The sequence below is a fragment of the Aotus nancymaae genome, unplaced genomic scaffold (assembly GCF_030222135.1).
Source record: "Aotus nancymaae isolate 86718 unplaced genomic scaffold, 86718_ANA_hifiasm-v0.15.2.pri h1tg000014l, whole genome shotgun sequence".
NCBI classification, from domain to species: domain Eukaryota; kingdom Metazoa; phylum Chordata; class Mammalia; order Primates; family Aotidae; genus Aotus; species Aotus nancymaae.
This window is the reverse complement of record NW_026988425.1, coordinates 55,452,065-55,475,289: the sequence shown is the minus strand read 5'-3', so window position 1 is coordinate 55,475,289 and position 23,225 is coordinate 55,452,065. Positions and strand designations below refer to the sequence as shown.

At 39.1% G+C, this 23,225-nt stretch overlaps 1 protein-coding gene and 1 pseudogene across 1 annotated transcript in view; one reads left to right on the top strand and one right to left on the bottom strand.

The window, feature by feature from the left end:
* The window catches only part of ZSWIM6 (zinc finger SWIM-type containing 6), a 217,752-nt gene that overhangs the window by 143,227 nt on the left and 51,300 nt on the right, over positions 1–23,225 (bottom strand). The gene's annotated exons all lie outside the window — the stretch shown is intronic.
* LOC105723981 (large ribosomal subunit protein uL3-like) lies at positions 16,035–17,194 on the top strand (annotated as a pseudogene).

Below are 23,225 nucleotides of genomic sequence, written 5' to 3'. Positions count from 1 at the left end.
AACTCGGTCTCCCATAGGGTTTTAACATATTCCTCACCAATTTACAACTGACTGATTTTTAATACTGTTGAAGAGGCAATTTAATTAAACACACATGCTCCTCCTAAACTACCCACTGTTTCCTCCTTAAAGCAATGTTAGTTTTCAAGCAAAAAAATTAAGACATTTTATTAAAACAACATATTTTTAAGATCCCTCCTTCATAATTTATCTTCTTGAAATTTTCAAGAGACAATAGCTTCAAATCGTCCAAAACAAAAGGGTACAGTGACAAAATCTCCCTCCAACCTTGTCCCTCAGTTGTGTTCTCATCCACGATAAATTGTTACTTCTTTTGTGTTCACCCAGAAGTACTTTAGTAACACACAAAGAAATACATATATATTCTATTTTCTCCCTTTTTTAAATGGTAAACTCTATACATGATGTTCTCTACTTTGCTTCCTTATTCTTTTTTAAAATTGCATGGAATTTCACAATTTAGCAGTCCCCTATATATGAGCATTTAGGTAATTTCCTATCTTTTTGCTATTACAAATAATGCTAATGGGAAAATCTTGTATGACTGTTATCTCTAGAATAAATTCCTAGATGGGAAATTGCCACATCAAAACAAACACATGCATTTGTAATTCTGAGAGATACCAGCAAACTGCTGTCCACTAGACCACTAACCTAGCCAGTACCTTTACCTTCCTAGCAGTAGTGCAGGAGGATGCCTATTTCCCTCAAGCAAATCAGGCTGTCCCTGAATTCAGATAAGAGGCTCTCTCCCAAGCTTATTTTTAGAAAACAGATCTGTGAAAAATAGTATCTTAGTATAGCCTTAATTTACATTTCTCATATTATGAATGAAGTTGAGCATCTTTTTATATATTTTAGGAGTCATTTGTATTTCTCTGCGAACTGTTAAATCATCACTTTTGCCCATTTTTCTATTTGTTCATCATTTTCTTACAGCTTTGTAGGAGCTTAGGTTTTTAGAAAAGCAGGCTTTTGTGTATGATGACACTTTGAAAAATCTTTTTTTACGTATTTTAAGAAAATTAGCTCTTCATGACCTGATTTGTGAAAATTTTTTCCAGTTTGGTAAATTCATTTATTTCATGGTTTCTGCCATTGAGAAATTTAGGAATTCTTATATAGCTGAATTGTTACCAATCTATTCTTTCATGGCTTTTGGTTATTGCTATCACAGACTGTCATTCCCCATACAGTTTGTAGAATAATTTTCCAATGATTTCTTCAAATATTTTTATGTTTTCAGTTTTACCTTTCAATATTTATAGTCTGTACTTGTCTTCCTAGATATATATCCATTAGTCTCAACACTAATTGAATAACCTATCTTTTCTCACTAATTTGAAATGCTACCTTTATCACATTCAATAATTTCTCTTATGTAAAAGTGGAGCTCAGAGGAATTTTATGCTGCACTTAGTGATAACTTTAAAATCTGGTATAAAGTAAGATATGTTTTCCATGGACAACATGATCCCATTTCAATAAATAAATTTCAGATGTGGGGAACCATGTTTATCTTTAAATGAAAACTAAATCCTTTTTAAGATTTCTGAGAGCCCAGCGTGGTGGCTCATGCCTGCAATCCCAGCACATTGGGAGGTCAAGGTGAGTGGAGCACCTGAAGTCAGGAGTTTGAGACCAGCCTGGCCAACATGGCAAAACTTCATCTCTACTAAAAATACAAAAATTAGGCAGGCATGGTGGTGGGTGCCTATAATCCCAACTACTTGGGAGGCAGAAGCAGGAGAATCACAGGAACCCGGGAGGTGAATCATGCCACTGCACTCCAGCCTGGGTGACAGAGTGAGACTCAATCTCTAAATAAATAAAAGATTTCTGAGAAAAATTATAGCATCATATGCCACCTTTAAAGACTTAGGGTTTTTGAAAACAAATATTCACTCGGAAATATTGCTTTTTACCAATTATGACAGAGATGTTTAGTCTTCATAGACTTCATATAATTACCAGAACGATGTAAAACGTTGAAAATATTGTTAAAGCAGAATTTTGATACTGACTGTAGACAACTTTGCCTTTTAATATATTCTTTAAAGAATATTCTTTGAGGAAAAATGAGTGATGAAAGAGGATAATCTAGTCCTCTCAACTAATTTTTACTTTTCTTTCGGTATCTGTTAGGGATTACTACACCAGGTCCCTATAAAATGTCTAGGCTTTACATTTATGTAAACCAAAATACTGATAAACAAGTAACATACTATTAATATATTAAGTATACCAAATATTTTCAGCTTTCAGTAGATGTTAAAAGACAGTGATATGCAATAATGATCAGCTGCTGAAAAGAGCAGAACCACGGTTTTGAACAAGACCTCATAAGGTTAGGCAGGTGGTTCCCTAAAGGGATAACAAAATGACACAGACCTGCAGACATAAAGTTCCAAGTACCTGTATGTTAATGGGGGAGGCCAAGACTGGAGGGAAGAAAAACTCTGCCAAAGCAGGGAGAAGAGTCCAACCCTGAAATGCAGAAGATCCTAATGCAGCTCAAGCTATCTAATGAATGACAAGGTTATCATTTATTTCACAGCAGTCCCAAGCCCCAGACCTCACAGGGTCACAGAGTACACATGAAGAAAAAGCCTTTAAAGGAATTTTCTTTGTGTGATACATGTACATGCATATACATATTTTTAAGGTTCTGAAATATAATTCAAATAAAAGTCATAATCTTCTAAATAAGATGTGGTGCTACAATTATTTTTATGGAGTTACTCTTTTATACTCTGAGCCCATTTCCATATAGAAACTATGACACTGAGAATAAAGTCCAAACAGAAATGACTTTAGAGCTCTTGACACTCTGTCCCTGATCTACTCTCTTCTTCTCTTGTGTTTCACAGAGCCTACACCTTGGCCTCATGGAAGCAAAGCCTGCTGTTTTTCAAATATGTCTGTTGTCTTTGCTCACATTTTCCGGTATCTGGAATACCTTCCCAAGAAGAGAAAATACCAATCTCTAACGCAAATCTTCTCTCATCTTTTAAAGGCTCAGCTCAAATGCCACCTCCGTAACTTCTTCCTCTTCTGAGGAGTTAGCCCCTCATAAAGTCTATTAGCCTCTGTATTAATCCCATCTTTGGGGGTTGGAGATTACCAGTATACCCACCATATCTTTACACACAGCTTTCCATCAACAATTAAAAGGAATATAAAAGACAAAAGCTAATACACTTTAAAAATAGCTATTATAGCAACTAACTCCCACAAAAGGATAATTACAGTTAAATTCAACTGGTCTCTCACTCCTAGATGCTCTGGTTGTCGGTTCAGGGACCCTTGGTATTTGTGGCCCTATTTGTCAATACCATTTCTGCTGGTATTGACTCCTACAAGTTAGGACCCTAACCTCCAACAGTTAGGGTGGGAAACATATCCTACAGTTCTCAAATCTAACTGGGAATCAAAATTACCTTCATAACTCAAGAAATATACAGATTCTCAGGACTCAAACTCCAGACTTCCTGAAGTATAATAGCTAAAAGTAGAGCCCAAGAACTCTATTTTATAAAAACAACCTTCCCTAGTTGACTGTGATGTTTGGAAAGGGAGAAGATGAAGCAGAGGCATGAAGGGAGCAAGGAAACTAAAGGAGGCTGTGAAATTCCTCTCCTCTCTTGGACTTACCTTCTCTCTCCTACTTCTCTCACAGTAAAAGAAGAGGCAGCTACTGGCAGAAAAAAACAGCAAGAGCAAGAGCTGTAAGAACAGTGGCTATAGAACTTTTCTCTTTAAAGTTCATCTGCCATCCTCTACCATAAGGTCCACTGCCTACCAACGAATCCTAACCAAAGACAGCAAAACAGGGATGGGAGTTCGCCTTGGGAGGTGGTAGCCATAGCTTAGAGAAGCTGGAGACAATGTGAACTTCAAGAGGGCAATGGCAGCCCTTTGAAATTTTTCATCTGCCTCAATTTATGCCACTCTTTCCCCTAAAGATCAGGAAGTAAATAAAATTTAACCATTGTGAACAAAAAAAAAATGCAATCATTATAAGAATGGTAAGTGAGAAAATGGGAAGGAAAGTTTTCCTGTGGTATAAAACCTACTTTTTAAATCTCCCAGGATGGCTACTGAAGAGACCTCCAGAAGTCACCTAATTCATCTCTAGACAGACAAGACTACAGTTAAACTATCCAAGGAAGGCTACTCAAAAATATACTCAGGACTGAATTCCCACATAATTTAATTTCCTCACTGTCAAAAATATCACTTAATTATCAAGAAGCTCCCAAGATTGAAAACTAAGAACTGCACATTAAACATTGCTTTCCCTTATGACAAAAATCTACACTGGCTAAAAAAGTTTTCAACTCACAGGCAAAGAGTCTAAGCATGCATTATTTTGTACGACTGCAGAATCTTGTTTACAGGCGTGTATTCCCTTCTAATTTTATTCAAAAGATTCTCTTTTCTTTTTCAAGTGTGCTTTCTAAATCTGAAGACAAAGTGTTCCTTTTCCCAGGCTCCTTATTCCCTGGCCTCCATGTGATGAAGCACCCATGCGAGAAATAAAGGAGCTATAGGGCTCATAGTGGTCTTACTTGTTAGTCTGTGAAAGGCTGAAGTTGCTAGCTGCATATGGATTAGAATTTTCCTGTTTACAATGGTTCCCTGCTCTATAGCAAGAGGAATAGGACTGACCACAGGTCACATGGTTTAGAAACCTTAGGCCATTTTTTACATTTTAATTTTTCTAAACAACATGGCTTTAAGAGCCAAAAAGAGTTCTAAACCCTAAAAACTCTACGCTTTTGGTAATAAAGAACTGGGCCCCAGGGAATAATTACTTGATTTTTAATGATTGCCTCAATTGGAGGATTTTTAAAATAAATCCTGCTGATGGTTTCAAGATAGTCTTAAAGGACTAGAGTTACCTCAAGAAAGATATCAAAGACATGTGTCCTCAATTAAGTCTGAAATCTTTGTTTCTTCTAATCAGATGTGTAAACTTGGTAAGTGACATCCATTTGTGAACAGCACATTATTCCTGGTGCAATGCACAATTACTCTCTTAATTTCACCATGAGATCCAGAGTTAAACACATGCATTTACCCCCATATTACCTAAGAGTACAATATACCAGTAGAGATTTTTGTTTGATTTGTTCATGTGTGCAAATCATTACCAATTAGTGAACGCTACACAATTAAATTATATACAAAAATGAGTTAATTTCTCTCATTCATTTAGATATAAGGTTCAACTATAAATACAGTGAAATATAAATAAGACATTATGCCCAACAATGCAAATTCTATATATTCCCACAGGGACAAAGTAATAATTATTGTAGGAATAACAACTTTACAGTTCCTAAGTTGTTATTGCATACAACTGGATACTTAACCTTTAAGGGGCAAAACCTTATAACTGGAGTTCCAGTTTCTACATTTAGCCCTAATGCACTGTAACCTAGAAACCATACAGTAGCTTATTCTCTGAAGAAAGTTAGTCATTAAAAACACCTTCATTTGGAGAGTTTCTAGACATAGTACTTCCTGTTTTTCTTTCTGGGGGAAAAAAAAAAATAGAATCTCTGGAATCCATGCTACAAAAGTTTTAACTTAAGTCTGTACTTCAAGCAATAAAGGTTTTATATAAATCAGAATAAAAATCTAGTTAATGTAGAATTCCAACTATAATGAGTGACGTCACGGCAAAATTCCATTGTAATTTTAAAAATTCTGTTGTAACTAAAAATCACATTAGAACTTCAAGCATTTATGGATATAACTTCAAATTCATTCTCTCCATTGAATCCTTCTTTCCCCTAACTGTACTTAAAATTTTTATAGTCATCTTTTCTAATCCTCATAAATAAGGGTCTTTAATTCTATAATTCTACAGAGTGTGTGCTCTATTTACTGCTTGATACTTTACACTAAAGGGAAACCCAGGCCGGGCAGGGTGGCTCACTCCTGTAATCCCAGAACTTTGGGAGCCCAAGGCAGGTGGATCACAAGGTCAGGAGTTCAAGACCAGCTTAGCCAACATGGTGAAACTCCACCTCTGCTAAAAATACAAAAATTAGCCAGGCGTGGTGGCGGGCACCTGTAATCCCAGCTGCTCAGGAGGCTGAGGCAGGAAATTCGCTGGAACCCAGGAGGCGAAGATTGCAGTGAGCCGAGATTGCGCCCCTGTACTTCAGCCTGGGCGACAGAGTGAGACCTTGTCTTAAAAAAAAAAAAAAAAGGGCATCCCAGACACAGGAATATCTACTAACTGTTACCACAAACTCAAATGTACATGCTCCATTAAAAACATTTTAAGAGTGACAAAATAAGAAATCATTCCTTGAATTTCATCCCATATTTAAGATTTCCAGAATATTTTTTTCAGTCTCTCCTTTTGCCCTTGGAGATAGGGTGAAAAAAAAGAGAACAGGTATCGGTGTGGATACCGCTAACCTAAGCACACAGATACGCGAGTACTTGGTGGGAGGAAGAAAAGGGCAAAGACAAAAGAAAGGGCAGCAGAGAGAGAAGACTGGTCTTGCTGATTTCATAAAATGCTTGGCTTCATGGGACATATAATTTTGAAAACGTTTATGCTAAACCTTCTTTTGTAGTACATCAAATTAGGAAAAGGTCATACAGGTTGATTCAACTAAGTAAATTCTATTACAAAGAACAAGATACAAAATACAATATGCAGATATGGCCTACCCTATAAACTATCTCCATGTCAAATCCTGACACCTCTCTTTAGACAGATAATTTATGTAAGTATTTCTGATGCACCATTACCCCATTACATTCTTATGGAATAGTATGTTTTTTACTAGCTATTTGTCAGGTAAATGTCATTCCTATTTTGTTTAACCTATCTTAGCAGTATCTATACACCCTTTATTTTCTAAAATGTAATTTTTCAACATACAGCATCCATCAGGGTATCTGGAATAAGATAAACATATCTTATTAAACATATCTCTTTATGAATTGCATTTTTAAACTTTATCTCCCATAGAATATTCTTAAACTGTCTAAAGTTAGTCTTTTGAAAAACCTTGGCATGTATTTGTAGCAGTACTTCTGGAAAAAAGACTGGAAACCTTCTTAATTTAAGAAATTTCTTTCTTCTGTTGGTCCACCAGCACCACCGCCTCAACCCCCATTTAGTACTCAGTACTACTAGGCACTCCAGGTCAGGAAATCATGGGGAGACTGTGAATGCAAAAAAAAAAAAAAGAAAGAAAGAAAGAAAGAAAAGATGGGTGGGGTTGGTGGTAGTATCAGTAAAGACCACTAAAGCAAAAGCTAACTAGAACACAGTAATTGTTGCAGGGAAAATAGCTAACACCACTAATCCAAATGTGTATAAACATAAAAAATAACAGAATTTTCAAAACAGAAGACGATAAATGAGATAACAGAGTGCAAGACTTCAGACCAAGACAAATTACATCTAACCAATAATAAAAACACATTATTAAGAGGAGCCAGGAAACACTGTCAGGGTTCCCACAGTCAATTGTAAAGACAATAAAAAGACCCTTTACCACAAGAGCTTCTACTTGACGTTGCCCTAGTCAACATTTTCATCAACATTGGGGTGGACTCTAAGGTATGACCAGTGAGGATAATAAGGAGACAACAGCCTGACAGGATCAGTAATTCCCAGAGCAGACAGAAGGTTCAGAAGGATTCAGCAGGCAGAACAAGGAGCAGATATATAAAACAACCCACAGAAGAAAAATAAATAAATAAAAAGCACTGCCAAGGGCCAAAAAAATAAGCTGCCCATCTATAACATGAGGCCTTGCTTATGAGAAATCAATCCATGTGAAATAAAACATCAGGGATGTCACAGACAGATGCTGTCTATAAAAGAAACCAATTAACAAAAAATCAACTTGGGCTGAACTCATGAAATCACAGTTTTTAAACCTTCTTAGCATGCCCTGTGCTGGTCACAACCTATCTGAAGTATTATATGCTTTTCTGAGAATCACATTTTAAAAGCAGCAATGAAAAACTCGGGAACATTTCAGGAAAGCTAACATAACTGTGAAGGGTCTGAAATCACATCAAAGAGCTTTCGCAGCCTAACTGGAACAAGAATTGAAATAATTCTTGTTTAATATCTGAAGATTTGTCACATACAAGATGAAAAACATAGAATTAGGGCTATAAGAGGGCAAGGAATACATACACTATGAAAAGCTCCCTAATATTAAGTTGCTCAAAACTACCTTGAAAACCAAGGGTTCCCCATCTCTAGAGTAGAAGCCAAGCGAAGGCTGAACACAGACAAATGGAGATGAAATGGGAACCTGCCAAGGCTGATTCCAAGATCACATCTATGCTTTTTAGGAAGGTTGCACAAAGCTACTTCCAACCCTGTGATTCCACAACTCTGGAGATCATCTACACCCCCAAGTGTACTGGTAAGAAAACTAAAGCCAGATCTGCAAACTGCCTTGTTTTGTTTTAACAATCATTAAACAGCGAAAACAGAACCACAGACCAGTTTTCCAGGCTCCCAGATTTGTGCTCTTTACTCTGTTCCAATCTTTTCACTCCAAGTATCAGGCCAACCTGACCAGGCCAGCTACAGAGGAAGCATTTTCTACTTACAAGTTCATTCAGATGTGGAAAGTAGACACTGGAGAAACAAATTACAGTATTTGGGACAAGAGATCTGATTGTTTTTCATTTCTTTCTGTAATGTTCAAACTTACTCATATAGCCCAAGAAACACCAACCCTTAACGTACACTGATACTGTACATGTGTCCCCACTAAGAATTTAGCTCTGAGGGCTTTGTATCCAGAGGATTCTGGTCCCTTGGGCACACACAAAAAAAGCCTCACTGTGCTTAAACCTTCTGCTTAACTCAGTAAGTGCTGACAGATTCTGGAAAAGGCAAAAGAAGATCTTATGTTTTCACCTCAGTCAAAAGAAATGGAATCTGTTCTGGTAAATAAAGAGAAGATTTCAGTATGTGAGATAAACTGGAACACCAGTGTTAGTAATTTTCTCCACCAAGTCACATATTAGGATTGAATCCATAATTAGACAAACTCAGTGTTTTCAAATAAATTACATTTTTCAATAGACATTAATTATCTTTAAAAAAAAAAAAAAAAATACACAGCTTGGCATAGTGGCTCACGCCTGTAATCTCAGCCCTTTGGGAGACTGAGGTGGGTGGATCACCTGAAGTCAGGAGTTCAAGACCAGCCTGCCCAACATGGTGAAACTCCATCTTTACTAAAAATACAAAAATTACCCAGGTGTGGTGATGCATGCCTGTAATCCCAGCTACTTGGAAGGCTGAGGCAGGAGAACTGCTTGAACCCAGGAGGTGGAGGTTGCAGTGAGCAGAGATCACACCACTGCACTCCAACCTGGGCAACAGAGCGAGACTCTGTCTCAAAAAAAACAAACAAATAAACAAAAAAACCATACACAACTTGCACTCCGTCAGCCCCCTGAACTACCATTCCACCATAAGCTCAAGGTCATCCTTCCTTCACTCACTAAAAAGCATCCTAATGACACCAGTACACAAACTCAGTTTGCTTTATAACTCAGAGAAATGTATTCTCAGAACTGAAATTATACAATGCTTACCTTAATCCTAAAAATCAAAATTGTAATGAACCTCTGCTGGGGGTAATCAGGTAGGTACCATAATACTCTGTTACATACTTTATAAGCATGTTGATAAATATTAAACCTCATTTTACAGATGAAGAAAAATTAGGTTCCAAGAGATTAAGTTACTTGCCCAGGGTCAAGAGCTACTAAGTGTTGGAACCAGGACTCAAATGCAGAACTTTCGGGCCCCACATCTTAAGCACTATACAACACTCCCCGGCTAGTTGCTCAAGGAGAGCTGATGCTATAAAGGCAGCAGTCCCCATACATATTTTTCGGTTGGCACCAGGGAGGACCAGTTCATGAAAAGACAAGTTTTTCCACGGACTAGGGGTGGGGGATGGTTTCAGGATAAAACTGTTCTACCTCAGATCATCAGGCATTAGATTCTCATAAGGAGTGTGCAACCGAGATCCCTCGATATACAGTTCACAATAGGGTTCACCCTCCTATGAGGAATCAGAATCTCTGATAATCTGACAGGAGGTGAAGCTCAGGCAGTAATGCTCAATTGCTTGCCACTCACCTCCTGCTGTGAACAAGCCAGGGACTGGTAGGATTCCATGGCCCTGGGGGGTTGGGGACCCCTGCTGTAAGGCTCCAGCAACAACTGGATCCACAGCCAGAGAGCAGAGCCCAAGATCACTTGGATTTCACAGGTATCAGATGGCAAGAAGTACCATTCTCTGAAACACTATTGAGATCCTGTTTTGCAACCAGAGGCTTACATGGCAGCAGGAGAGACTAAGTATAGACATGAAAATGATACTCCCTTTGTTTTGAAGGTAAAATGGGAAGTCTCTTAATAGTTACAGTAACAGGTAAATTTCATTTCTTTCTGTGCTGGGCAGTGGGACCAAACTCCTCTGTTCCCTCTCAATGTGGATTAAGCAGATTTGGACCACAGAGCCCATTCTCTACACTTGGAGTTAGTGAGCTAAACAGGCAACAAGGATTCCATCCCCTTCAGAAGTCACTCACAAAGAAGGATTCAAGTCAAAATTTAGGTAAAGATTACTTCTCTGCTAAAATTTTAGGAGTCATTTAAAATTTTCCTTTAGTGTATTTGATTATATTTTTCAATGTGTGTACTACTTTTGGAATTCTTTCAAAGCCTCATGTTTTTGAAACAAAGTAACCTGCCCCTTAAAAAAAAAAAAAAAAGACAATGAAGAAGAAGAAGTCACAACAACTTGGCTGTCACTGATGGGCCGTGCGTGCCACAGTCCTTGGAGGACTCCACTGCAGGGCTGAAGATTCACAGCACGTGCAGACCAACAAAAATAAACTGCCATTTTTCTCCTGAAATGAGGATTTATAGTCATGACTGCCACTCCCTGGGGCATTTCACTGACTCCCTAATGTAACACTCAAGGTGAATCTGATTAAAATCAAATTTGTCAAGGGTAAATCCAATGTATTTAAATTTAAGAAAATTCATTTTGATTACATAAAAACATTTTTATAAGATGTTTTATATTTATATACAGTATTACACATAACTGGCATTTTTCTGGAGGAGTAGGAAGATATAGCCTGAACTAATTTTAGATTGAGTCTAAATCAATGTCCAAAATTGAATAACCTAGTTATTTTGTACAACAAACAAATTCAGGCAGATATTGACGATATGGCAACAGAACTGAGTTCTAGTTCCACGTCTTTTCCTATTACGGAATATTAGGACAATCATGGGTAAGTCATTACCCTCTCTGAGAGGCAGTTCCCTATCTAACCTGTAAACTGGTAACAATCATTTGAAACTCTGTAAGGGCAAACAAATTCATTGTTATTATGTTTATAATACTCTTAAGAGAATAACTATGCCTACTTCAACAACTTAATAAGGAATATTTGAAAGCATTAGAAGGATAATTTATTTAACTTCCCTTTCTCCCAAAAAAAAAATCTGTGTTTTCTGTATACTTTTTATTTAGCAACAGGTAAAAATTTTAAGCAAAACCTTAACTTTAAAATGTTTAATTAATTTTTTTAAGTGTAGATAACTCCCAACCTTGCTAAACTATTTAAATCAGGCCAATATGATTGAAACTAAAATATAACACTATGCCACTGAAAAAGGAATCTGCCATCAACACTGCCATCTTACATTTGTTCAGAATTTCCAAGCTAAATACAATCTTTTATTCACATTTGAATGAAAACATTCAATTCACACAATAAATATGTATGGTCAGAAAGGTTAAGTGTTGTTGAGATAATTTCACAAATGAGGAAGACGAAGGTAATAAAGATAAGTAACAGATCCAAAGCCCATAGCTAAAAGTGATAGTATAAGTAGAAACCAATCCCAGCCTTCTGGTTCACCCTGCCTAAGACCATGCCTGCTCCAAACACCAGCCTGACTTTCTGATTTCAGTATATCTGTAGACTTGTACAGAAGCACAAACTGTCCAGATCTTTTAGTTTCCAAGTAATATACTGATCTAATAAATGATTTAGAATGCCTTAAATCAATACTCCCCTTTAAAAAAAAAAAAAAAGTAGAGCTTAATATTCAAAGTCAACAGTCCACTACACTCCAACCCCACTTAGTAAAGCAATTTTCTTTACTCCATCTGAATAATTTTGTAAGAAACTAAATTCTCTGAGAACACTTTAATATCAGGTAACTAATGTAGCTCATAGCCTATTGTGCCTTACTTATAAAACTCTGCTTAAAAGGTCAAGTGAACAGCATGTCTTAATTTACAAATTAGAAATTCTAAATATTAATCTTTCCTGATATATCAAAAAGAAGCATAGAAATGTTTTGCCAAGTGTTTTTCAATTTTTGAAATCCATTTTGCTTTAAACTCATGTTTTTAAAAAATCAATTACTGAGCTATCACCATGTGTGTGGCCCTGTGCTCATTTAATCAATTAAACCATTGATTTTTATCTTAACTCTGATATTATTTAACTCAGTATTCAAAAATGACACCCTGATAGATCTGTATCTGTGTGCAGGTATGAATGGGAGGAGGGGAAATCAATGCACAGGAAATGGCCATTTTTTGCACAACACAAAGACTGCTCTTACTCTTTACATAGCCTGCTGTCTGTCCTGTTTTGGGCTGTCAGGCAAGACTGGGCAATGTTGTGCCCAGTGCCCCCCACCAATGTACCTTTATACCTTGACCAGGTTGGACCACCCAGAGAAGTCTTAGCACTGAGAAATTACACAATCTGACTGAAACTGTGCCCCCTTTATTAAAGGATTCTGCTCACCTTCCAGGCCATGAGAGCACTGCTGGAAGGATGAGTTGCATTATAAATGCACTCCCTCTGGTACCAATGCTTAGCACATCCCCTAACTTATAAAAGGGATTTTATAACTCCCCAAAATGAGCACAATGGGCATTCATTTGTTCACCCTGACTGTGCCCATAAATCAAAGCACAGAGCTAATTAAAGCCTCATGATGGCAGTCTATTGTCCCCAGAGGATCAAGTTCAACTCCTCATCATGGCACACAAGGTCCACTATGGTCTGACCTGCCTCTAACATCTCCTTTCCTGTACCACCCTCCTCTAACACTTGGTACCTGCTGTAGCAGCTGTGTAGACTGTGAATTGGAAAAAGCGGGTAACTGTTTCACACTCTCACATTTTTGCACAAGCTTTACTTGCTGCCTAGAATGCCTTTCCATACCCACTCCTCTGGCCAGCCACCTTTAACTCCTCCTAACAGTATTTGTCTTGTTAATTCCTTTCATTTGCCACTACTGAATCCAAGTGTCCCCTTCTCTTTTAGAAAACTTCACAGATCCCCAAAAAGAACTGATAATTCCCCCCTCATATATACCATACACACCATTCAGAGGGTACTTAACATGCTGTCAGTCAAATTACATGCCTCGAAGTCATCTTACCTTCCACCTAGTAAGCCCCAAGATGATGCGGAAAGGGTCTGAGTTAGCTTTAAATTCCCAGGACCTACCCAGTGCTGCTATAAATCAAACAGTCAATACTGGAGGAAGAACTAATACTGCTTAGCGGGCCAGGGAATTCTTCCCATGCTGGGGTTGCCAGGGTACAAGCAGTCAGGACTTGGCTGAATCTTCATTCCCAGCCCTGGAGAAGACACTGTCTGATAGCCCAGGGAGCATGCCCAGAGACAAGGGCACATTCTCCCAAAAAGGAACACTCAAAGTGGGATGTGCCAGGCAGAGAAGGAGTGAGGAGGCAGGCACTGCACTAGTACTTCCTGGAGTGAAAGAATCCCAACCTAAAGGATGGGAATTTTCTTTTAATCATACGAGCTTGCCTTTTATCTCAATTATATGGCTTTGTCTCCTATATTCATTCATAAATGGCTGCTCTGTAATAAAAATAATTTAATCCAACAGAGCATCAACATAAATATTCCCCAAACTAAAACAAAGTCCTTACCTATGCAAAATTCAACCAGCCAACAATGTTCCTATCCCACCCCTACCATAGAACACTCCACATACTTTGAGTCAGGGGTTGCCTGCTTCTGTTTTATACATCATATAATAAGGTCAGTTATCTTGTTTCCAAGCCCCCTGTAGATTAAAAGCAGCATATGTGGAAAAGAGGTAAAGAAGAAGACAAAAGAGTTACAAAAATCCAGACCCAAGAACCTTCAAGTCTAGTAACCTGAACCATTTTTGCCCTACACATCTGGATGCACAGTACATTCCACCTTAAAGTGGATTTTTTTCCTTTTTTTTTGAGATGGAAGTCTTGTTCTGTCGCCCAGGCTGGAGGGCAGTGGCCCAATCTCAGCTCACTGCAACCTCCGCCTCCTGGGTTCAAGCAATTCTCCCACATCAGCCTCCTGAGTAGCTGGGACTACAGGCACCCACCACTACGCCTGGCTAATTTTTTGTATTTTTAGCAGAGACAGGGCTAGCCAGGATGGCCTTGAACTCCTGACCTCAGGTGATATGCCCACCTCAGCCTCCCAAAGTGCTGGGATTACAGGTGTGAGCCACAGTGTCCAGCTAAAAGCAGACTTTTAAAGGGACAAATTATCAGCTTTCTAGGAGTGCTTACTATAAAAATTTAGACATTTCTCAATATATTGCTATAAAGCATAACTATATTTAAAATAAAATTATATATGCAATTCTACTTCTAGAAATTTGCCCTCAGAATGTAAGTGGGCAAGAAGAATACGCCAATATTTTTAGTGTAGAACTGTTCATAATAGTGAAAAACAAAATATTATTAAAAAGTTACTGTGAAACAGATTATATATATAACAGATATATATATAATGGAACACACCACAGCCATTTTAGATCATATTCATTAACATGGAAAATAGCCAAACAAAGCACTGAGTTCAAAAATAAAGGTTGGTGGGCCAGGCACAGTGGCTCACACCTGTAATCCTAGCACTTTGGGAGGCCGAAGCGGGCGGATCATCTGAGGTCGGGAGTTCAAGACCAGCCTGACTAACATGGAGAAACCTCAACTCTACTAAAAATACAAAATTAGCTGGGCATGGTGACGCATGCCTGTAATCCCAGCTACTCAGGAGGCTGAGGCAGGAGAATTGTTTGAATCAGGGAGGCGGAGGTTGCAGTGAGCTGTGATTGTGCCATTGCACTCCAGCCTGGACAAAAGCATAACTCCGTCTCAATAAAAAAAAAAAAGGTAATAATAATAATAAAGGCTGGTAAACAGAATGTGAAGTTATGCAACTTCACTCACATTATATATCATGAGAGTGACATGTGTGTGTTCTGATATGCACATACAGGTGCACATGCACGTATATTATCAAACTGTTAAAACTGACAACTCCTGTATCACCAAACTGTTAATTTCACAATTTTCTATGTTGTCTGAATTCCCTACAGAAAGATAAATTTTCATATAAAAAATTATTTTTAAAAAACATACTCCAGAACAGGCATATCCATCACAAACACCACTTTTCAGGATAAAAGCTACAGGAGAAAAAGGCATGTAGATGCATGTCCGTAGCCAGTTTGGGTGTAACTACCATGTGTTGCTCACATGTGTTGCTCTCCATCTTTCTCCAATAAGAAAGAAACCAGCAGAAAGCTACAGACTCATCATTGTGAACTGATCAACACTATTAGAAAACACAATGTTGAAACCTAGAGTATCTATACATAAAGATATCTCACACATACCACTCCAATCACTCTAACAATTTCATAGTTTCTTAGTTCTATCTGGAAGAAGTACTTCATCAAATTTGCAATGTCAAAACCCAAATGCATGTCAATCAATGAGGGAAATACAATCTTGAAGGAAAATATACACAAAATGAAGGTAGACCTATAAAAGCCCACTGGATGGCAAACAGAAGCCCTGGCTCTAGAAGTTTTGAAAATATTATTTTTTGCTCTACCGGTAAGATGTGACAGCATGATGTCTCACAGAAAGTTCTCCGCTCCCACATGGGTATCTCAGCTTCCTGCCTCGGAAGCTCAGCAGCAGGCATCGTGGGTAGGTGAAGAACTTCTCTAAGGATGACCCTTCCAGGCCAGCCCACCTCATATCCTTCCTGGGATACAAGGCTGGTTATGACCCACATCATGTGAGAAGTCGACAGGCCACGATCCAAGGTGAGGAAGAAGGACGTGGTAGAGGCTGTGAGCACTGTGGAGACACCACCCATGGTGGTTTTGGGCATTGTGGGCTACATGGAAACCCCTTGAGACCTCCAGACCTTCAAGATCGTCTTTGCTAAGCACATCAGTGACAAGTGCAAGAAGCATTTCTATAAGAACTGGCATAAATCTAAGAAGGAGGCCTTCACCAAGTACTGTAAGAAATGGCAGGATGAGGATGGCAAGAAGCAGCTGAAGAAGGACTTCAGTAGCATGAACAATTGCCAAGTCATCCGCGTCACTGCCCACACCTAGATGTGCCTGCTTCCTCTGAGCCACAAGAAGGCCTACCTGATGGAGATCCAGGTGAACAGAAGCACCGTGGCTGAGAAGCTGGACTGGGCCCGCGAAAGGCTGGAGCAGCAGGTACCTATGAACCAAGTGTTTGGGCAGGACGAGATGCTTGAAGTCATCAAATTAACCTAGGGCAAAGGCTACACAAAGGGGTCAACAGTCACTGGCACACCAGAAGCTGCCCTGCAAGACCCACCAAAGCCTGCCCAAGGTGGCCTGTATCAGGGAATGGCATCCTGCCTGTGACCTTCTCTGTGGCACGTGCTGGCCAGAAAGGGTACCATCACCACACTGAGATCAACAAGAAGATCTATAAGGCTGACCAGGGCTACTTTATCAAGGACGGCAAACTGATCAAGAACAATGCCTCCACTGACTACGACCTGTCTAACAAAAGCATCTGGGTGGCTTTGTCCAATGATTTTGTCATGCTGAAAGGCTGTGTGGTGGGAACCAAGAAGCAAGTCGCTGGTGCAGACCAAATGGCAGGCTCTGGAGAAGACTAACCTTAAGTTCATTGACACCACCTCCAAATTTGGCCATGGCCACTTCAAGACCATGGAGGAGAAGAAAGCACTTATGGGACCACTCAAGAAAGACCAAATTGCAAAGGAAGGAGTTTAATGCCAGGAACAGATTTTGCAGCTCGTAGGGTCTCAATAAAAGTTATTTTCCACTAAAAAAAAAAAAAAAGAAAATACCATTTTTGAGACAGCATTCTGACAATATTCATTCACTAAAGTTTTATCTTTTGTGGGCTCTCCAGAGCAAGAGGCAAATTCAAGGAGAAGCAGGGAAGTGACAGTACTAGCAAATAAGAACTTACGTTTTCACTTAAAAAGTATTTTGGAAAACACTAAAAATATTTCTTTATTATAGTTTCAAATTTAATATTGGGGGAATAAGGTATCTGAAGGTATCTAATCTTTAAAAATTATGATTTGAGTACAATGCTAGTTACATTATTTCAGAATTCCAGAGTAACTTTCTTCTTTTAAAAGGCACAAGAGGATTAAAACATATGGGTTAATTACAGCAACCTTCTGAGTCAAAATTAATAGCACAGAAAAAAAGGAACTTTTAAAAACAAATATGGTAGATTACTCTGAAAAGTCACAATGTCATTACAGCAGACTAGCTGCCCACGAATACTTCTGCAAAGGATGGACGTATAGGTAGACAGGCAGACTGGCTGGCAGGCAGATAGGCAGGCAGGCTGACAGAGAAAAGGAAAGGAGATATGGATGAAGATGAAGAAAGGGAGCGCTATAGCAAATGGAAGAAAGAAGAATTCTATTCCGTCTCTTGCTGCAGATACCCTCAGGAAATGTCAATAATGACACATTCTCATTACAGAAATTCCCTAGATTGGTCAGAGAACCTGCTTTTTTCATTCCCAGATCAAAAACTACATGCACCCTTTTGTACATCAAGGCTCATGCATATATCGCACGTGGCTAAGAAACTATTCTCTGCCCGGTATGTCCTCATCAAGATACATCTGTGGCCTACTATAACCTCTACTAACAACACTGACCGTTGCATAGAAAACCAACACAAAGACAGAGAAAACAGACATGGAATAGATAATAAATCTGTCAAAACTGTATTCTGAGACTTGAGATTTTTTTAGTCCACGTAAGTTTCCAAATGCATTTAGACCTTCAATCACTGAAGACTTTTCCGCTTTCCCATTAAGCTGCGGGTTTTTTTTTTTTTTTTTTTTTTTTTTTTGCTTTTTTGAGACAGAGTCTCTCACTGTCGCCTGGACCGGTGTGTAACAGCGTGATCTCAGCTCACTGCAACCTCCGCCTCCTGGGTTCAAGCAATTCTCTGCCTCAGCCACCCGACTAGCTAGGATTGCCGGTGCCTGCCACCATACCCAGCTAATTTTTTGTATTTTTAGTAGAGATGGGGGTTTCACTTTGTTGGCCAGGCTGGTCTTGAACTCCTGACCTCATGATCCGCCCGCCTCAGCCTCCTAAAGTGCTAGGATTACAGGTGTGAGCCACGTCACCAGGGCAAGCTGCAGGATTCTTAAAGCTTCAAGAAAAGAACAGTATGATTCTACTTGAGGATACAAGTGTGGCACCATTAAAACAAGTCTCTGGTGAGGGAGCATCTTCCTAAAAAGACAAGCCCCAACTAGGTGAGAGGAAGCCCCGGAGTGCCCTCAAAGGTGAAAGAACCATCCAAGATTCCACTGATATGTATTGACTTTCAGCATTTTGCATCTCTTCTCTCACTTCTTCTCCCTGAATGAGTTTGCAGGTATGTGTCCCAGTACGCCAAAATGATTTTACAGATCTTTAAGTTATAAAGAATAAAGAAACACTGATCTAGAATATACAAAAACCACGTTGAACCACTCCCAAGATGCTGGGATTACAGGCATGAGCCACTGTGCCCAGCCTAATTTTTGTATTTTTAGCAGAAGCAGGGTTTTGCCAAGTTGGCAATCCTTTGCCACATTAAAGGCAAAATCCTTATGATGACTAACGAACTAAGTTCAAAATTCAACAATTTCATCAAATTGTCAAATTTCTTAATTGTTCCTACTTCTACATAAAGAAAATGAATTTCCATTTTAAGGTTTCCTTGCAGCAAAATGAGCAAAGCCACAATTCTGACCCAAGAAAACTCAAAGCTCGCAGTCACTACACAGCAAAGTAATTAAGAGTATAGGTATTTTTAAGCCACTGTGTGAGTAAATACTAGCTCTGCCATTTACTAGTTGTGTGACCAAAGCCAAATTACTTAATATCTGTGTCTTGGTTTCCTTATCTATCTCACAGGGTCATTGGAAGTTTTAAATAAATGAACCCATGTAAAGTCTTTATAACAGTGTGTGGCACTTGATGTAACAGTAATGACTATTTTCAAGGTTTTTTAAGAAGTTAGATCAAGCAAGATTTTGAAATGTGAAATGTTCAAACTTCTATCTTTCAAAGAGGAAAAGGAGAAAGAAGAGATGGTTTTGTAAGTTTTTATTTGTTTTGTTTTTCAAAGGGTAGCTTTGACAGACCACTAATTCAAACTAATTTTAAATACATTTGTAGTGTTCAATGTGTTAAGTGTTCTGTCTTACAGTTCTAGAATATAGCCTATTACAAAGCACACAGTTGATTTAAAAAGCAGCAGTTGGCCAGGCGTGGTGTCTCATGCCTATAATCCCAGCATTTAGGGAGGCTGAGGTGGGTGGATCACATGAGGCCAGGAGTTTGAGACTAGCCTGGCCAACATGATGAAACCCCATCTTTACTAAAAATACAAAAATTAGCTGGGCATTGTGGTATGCATCTGTAATTCCAGCTACTCAGGAGACTGAGGCATAAGAATCACTTGAACCCAGGAGGCAGAGGTTGCAGTGAAACAAGATCATGCCACTGCACTCAAGCCTGGGCAATAGAGCAAGAGTCCATCTCAAAAAAAAAAAAAAAAGGGTGGGGGAGCATCAAATAACACTTCTCTAAAACTTAGGTAGTAGGAAAGTGCTTTTTTTTTTTTTAAGAGGAAGTCTTGCTCTGCCACCCAGGCTGGAGTGCAGTGGATCTCGGCTCACTGCAATCTCCGCCTCCTGGATTCAAGCCATTCTCCTGCCTCACCCTCCTGAGTAGCTGGGATTACAGGGATGCACCACCATGCCCAGCTAATTTTTTTTTTTAAATAGATAGAGACGAGGTTTCACCATGTTGCCCAGGCTGGTCTCGAACTCCTGACCTCAGGTTAGCCGCCCACTTAGGCCTCCCAAGGTGCTGGGATTACAGGCATGAGCACTGTGCCTGACCTAATTTTTGTATTTTTAGTAGAGGCAGGGTTTCACCAAGTCTGTGATCCTTCTACTTCAACCTCCCAAGTAGCTGGGTCCACAGGTGCACGCCACCACACCTGGCTACTTTTTTTGTAGTTTTTGTAGAGATGGGGTTTCACCACATTGTCCAGGTTAGTCTCAAACTCCTGAGCTCAAGCAATCTACCCACCTCAGCCTCCTAAAGTGCTGGGATTAAAGGCATTGAGTCACCACGCCTGGCCCTTTTTCTCTATTTCTTACATTTGAAATAGCCCATTATTTTGTTTAGTGCAGGGGTGTTAATTAAAATAACCCTAAGTTTCATCAGCATGAGATATGGAAGGGAAAATGGAAAGGACACAACTCTCATTTTCAGGCAAACTTATATAAATACGTTGTTTGGTTGGGGCAGCTGATTTACTGCATCTTATTACTGATATTACCCACTTGCTGATTGGAGGAAAGTGTAGATTTCTCCCAAAAGCAGATGGTCAATCTACTATAAAAAGCTGTTTTCTGACATAAGCAACTACAGCAGAGAAATAAACCCTCAATAATCAGAACAAGCTCCTTTGAACTCTATGTAGTGCTCATTATCAATATCATAAATAATACAATAAAAGGCAAAGGCTCCCTTGGAAAGAGTCTTAACAACTAAAGATAAAGGAACCAGCCCATAAATAAGTGAGTTGGTACAGGGCATTTGGCAGGAGCACATGGATAAAGAGCCTCAAAAATAAAATGAGAGTTAGTAATGTTCTCTGAGACAGTAAACTGTTAAAAAGTATGAAAAACATCTTTAAAACTCACACAAAGGGATTTGTAAAACAGGAAAATCTATTAACCCACAAGTTGTTGGGTTATTTTTCTTAAGTACACACGTTTTGGAAACTTCAAAAATCTTAAAATATATTCCTGATTAGCAACACTCAAGTTTCCAGCTGCCTTTACATTTGTTCACTTTGTCAAAGCCCTAATTCTACCAAAGCCCTTTGTCCTACACAAATGCCAGCTCAGCTCACCTTACTAGAAAGGCTCTTCTGGTTTTGTCAGCTGTGCCCATGATAAGCAGCTGGGAAGTATGGAAAAACCATTAACCATTGACTGAAAAAGAGAGTAGACATGGAGTTTCACCATTTGTTGCAGAAGTGGTTATAAAAAAAATGTAAATCAAAAAAATGAAATTAAAAAGACTATTCATTGCTCCACACCTGCTCCGAAAAGCTTTGCAATCACCAATCCACGTAAAATAGCCACAGTTCAATTAAAGGAAGTATTAATCCTTGTTTAAACAGAGAGAGAAAAAAACTAACAAAGTACAAAGCAAAGGCAAATCACTCAGAAGCAGGAAAAGAAATGTCCACTGATGCACTGAGGATAAACCAAAGGTCTTTCTGAGGTCTGCGTTTCCCTGATGTAGTACTCTAAATGTATGGCATATCCAGGGCAGAGAGACATCAATTTGGAATGTAGGCAAGAGAGTTTTTCACAACTACAAGGCATTGAAATGTGTTCCTAATTAGTATGTAATATATGAAAGCCAAACACAGGTTAGGCCTCAAATATTTCCTATCTTTAGTATAGTCCAATTGCTGGGCAACAGTGCCACTGTTTCCATTCCCTCCTTATGCCTACCTGTACCCACCACCCCAAGAAATGTGGCTATCAGGAGGGCTCTCCCCTGAATCTGCACAAGAACCCCACTGAAAACCCCACATCCAAAGCTGGCTATGAGTCAAATCTGACCATGCACCAACAGTCTGGGGTGTCTGCCTCTATTCAAAAGACAGAGAGCCAGTAGCTGCTCCATAAAACGCAGGCAAGTGGACATCATCACCATGGCTAGCAGGATTATACACACCCTGGGGCACAGGGGCTGAGGGAAGCCTCCCAAAAGAACTGAATGGATTTTCAATGAAAAAGCCAAGTAAACTACACTGCCTGGTTATGTTAGACAGTATGTGCTGTACAGAGTATGTGCATTGTAGTGTGAAACAATGAGAGAGAAAAGAGCATTAACATTGACACAATGCTTAGCAGGGGACAAGATACTGGCAACAAATTATCTCAATTAATGCAAGTGAGGCCCACAGGAGTTAAATAACTGGCCCCTTACTTAGTAGTAAGGGCCAAAACCAGAATCTAAACTCAGGTCTGCCTAATAACAAATTAAGTGTTCTTCCTGTCAAATCTGATGCCTTTCATTATTTTTCTCATTATCATGCTGCCCTGAAATAGTTAAGCTTCAATTATTATCTATAAAGGTGATGTTAAACTCAAGAGTGAGCCAAGCCTTTCCTGGACAACCCAGGAGTACATGCTGGCTTAAAAGAACTCCTTTAAACACTAAAATGTTTCCCTTTTGCCACTTTTGATGAAAATCTTTCCAAAATATCTTTCTTCTTGAACAGAATATACCAAACACCACTAACCAGTATATGTGTTGCCCATGTCCATGGTGTTCTGCCATTAGAGAAGACACACTGCACTGCACCTTATAGATGGAAGGGGCTGCACAGACCACTTAGTCAAACCCCAGGACTGCAGGAGTTTTACAAGCTGTTAGGGCAAAAACATGAATATGAAAAGGTCACTTACATGTGGCCCAATAGATCTAGGATTTAAGCAATTTGGGGGACACAAAAGTTCTAATATTCCATCAACAATCAAAGTCACCCCACCAGAACCTCAGTTTCATCTAAGCAAACAGAAATAATACCCTCACTGAAGCCAAACTGGTCGCCTATCCATCTTCACATTTTCTAAACCCTGTAATCTCATGAACTCAGTCAGACTCAACTGTTCACAAGGTTTTATGAGAGTGGCGGCTTGTTTCAGCCTATGTGAATTTTTTCTTTCCTCAGA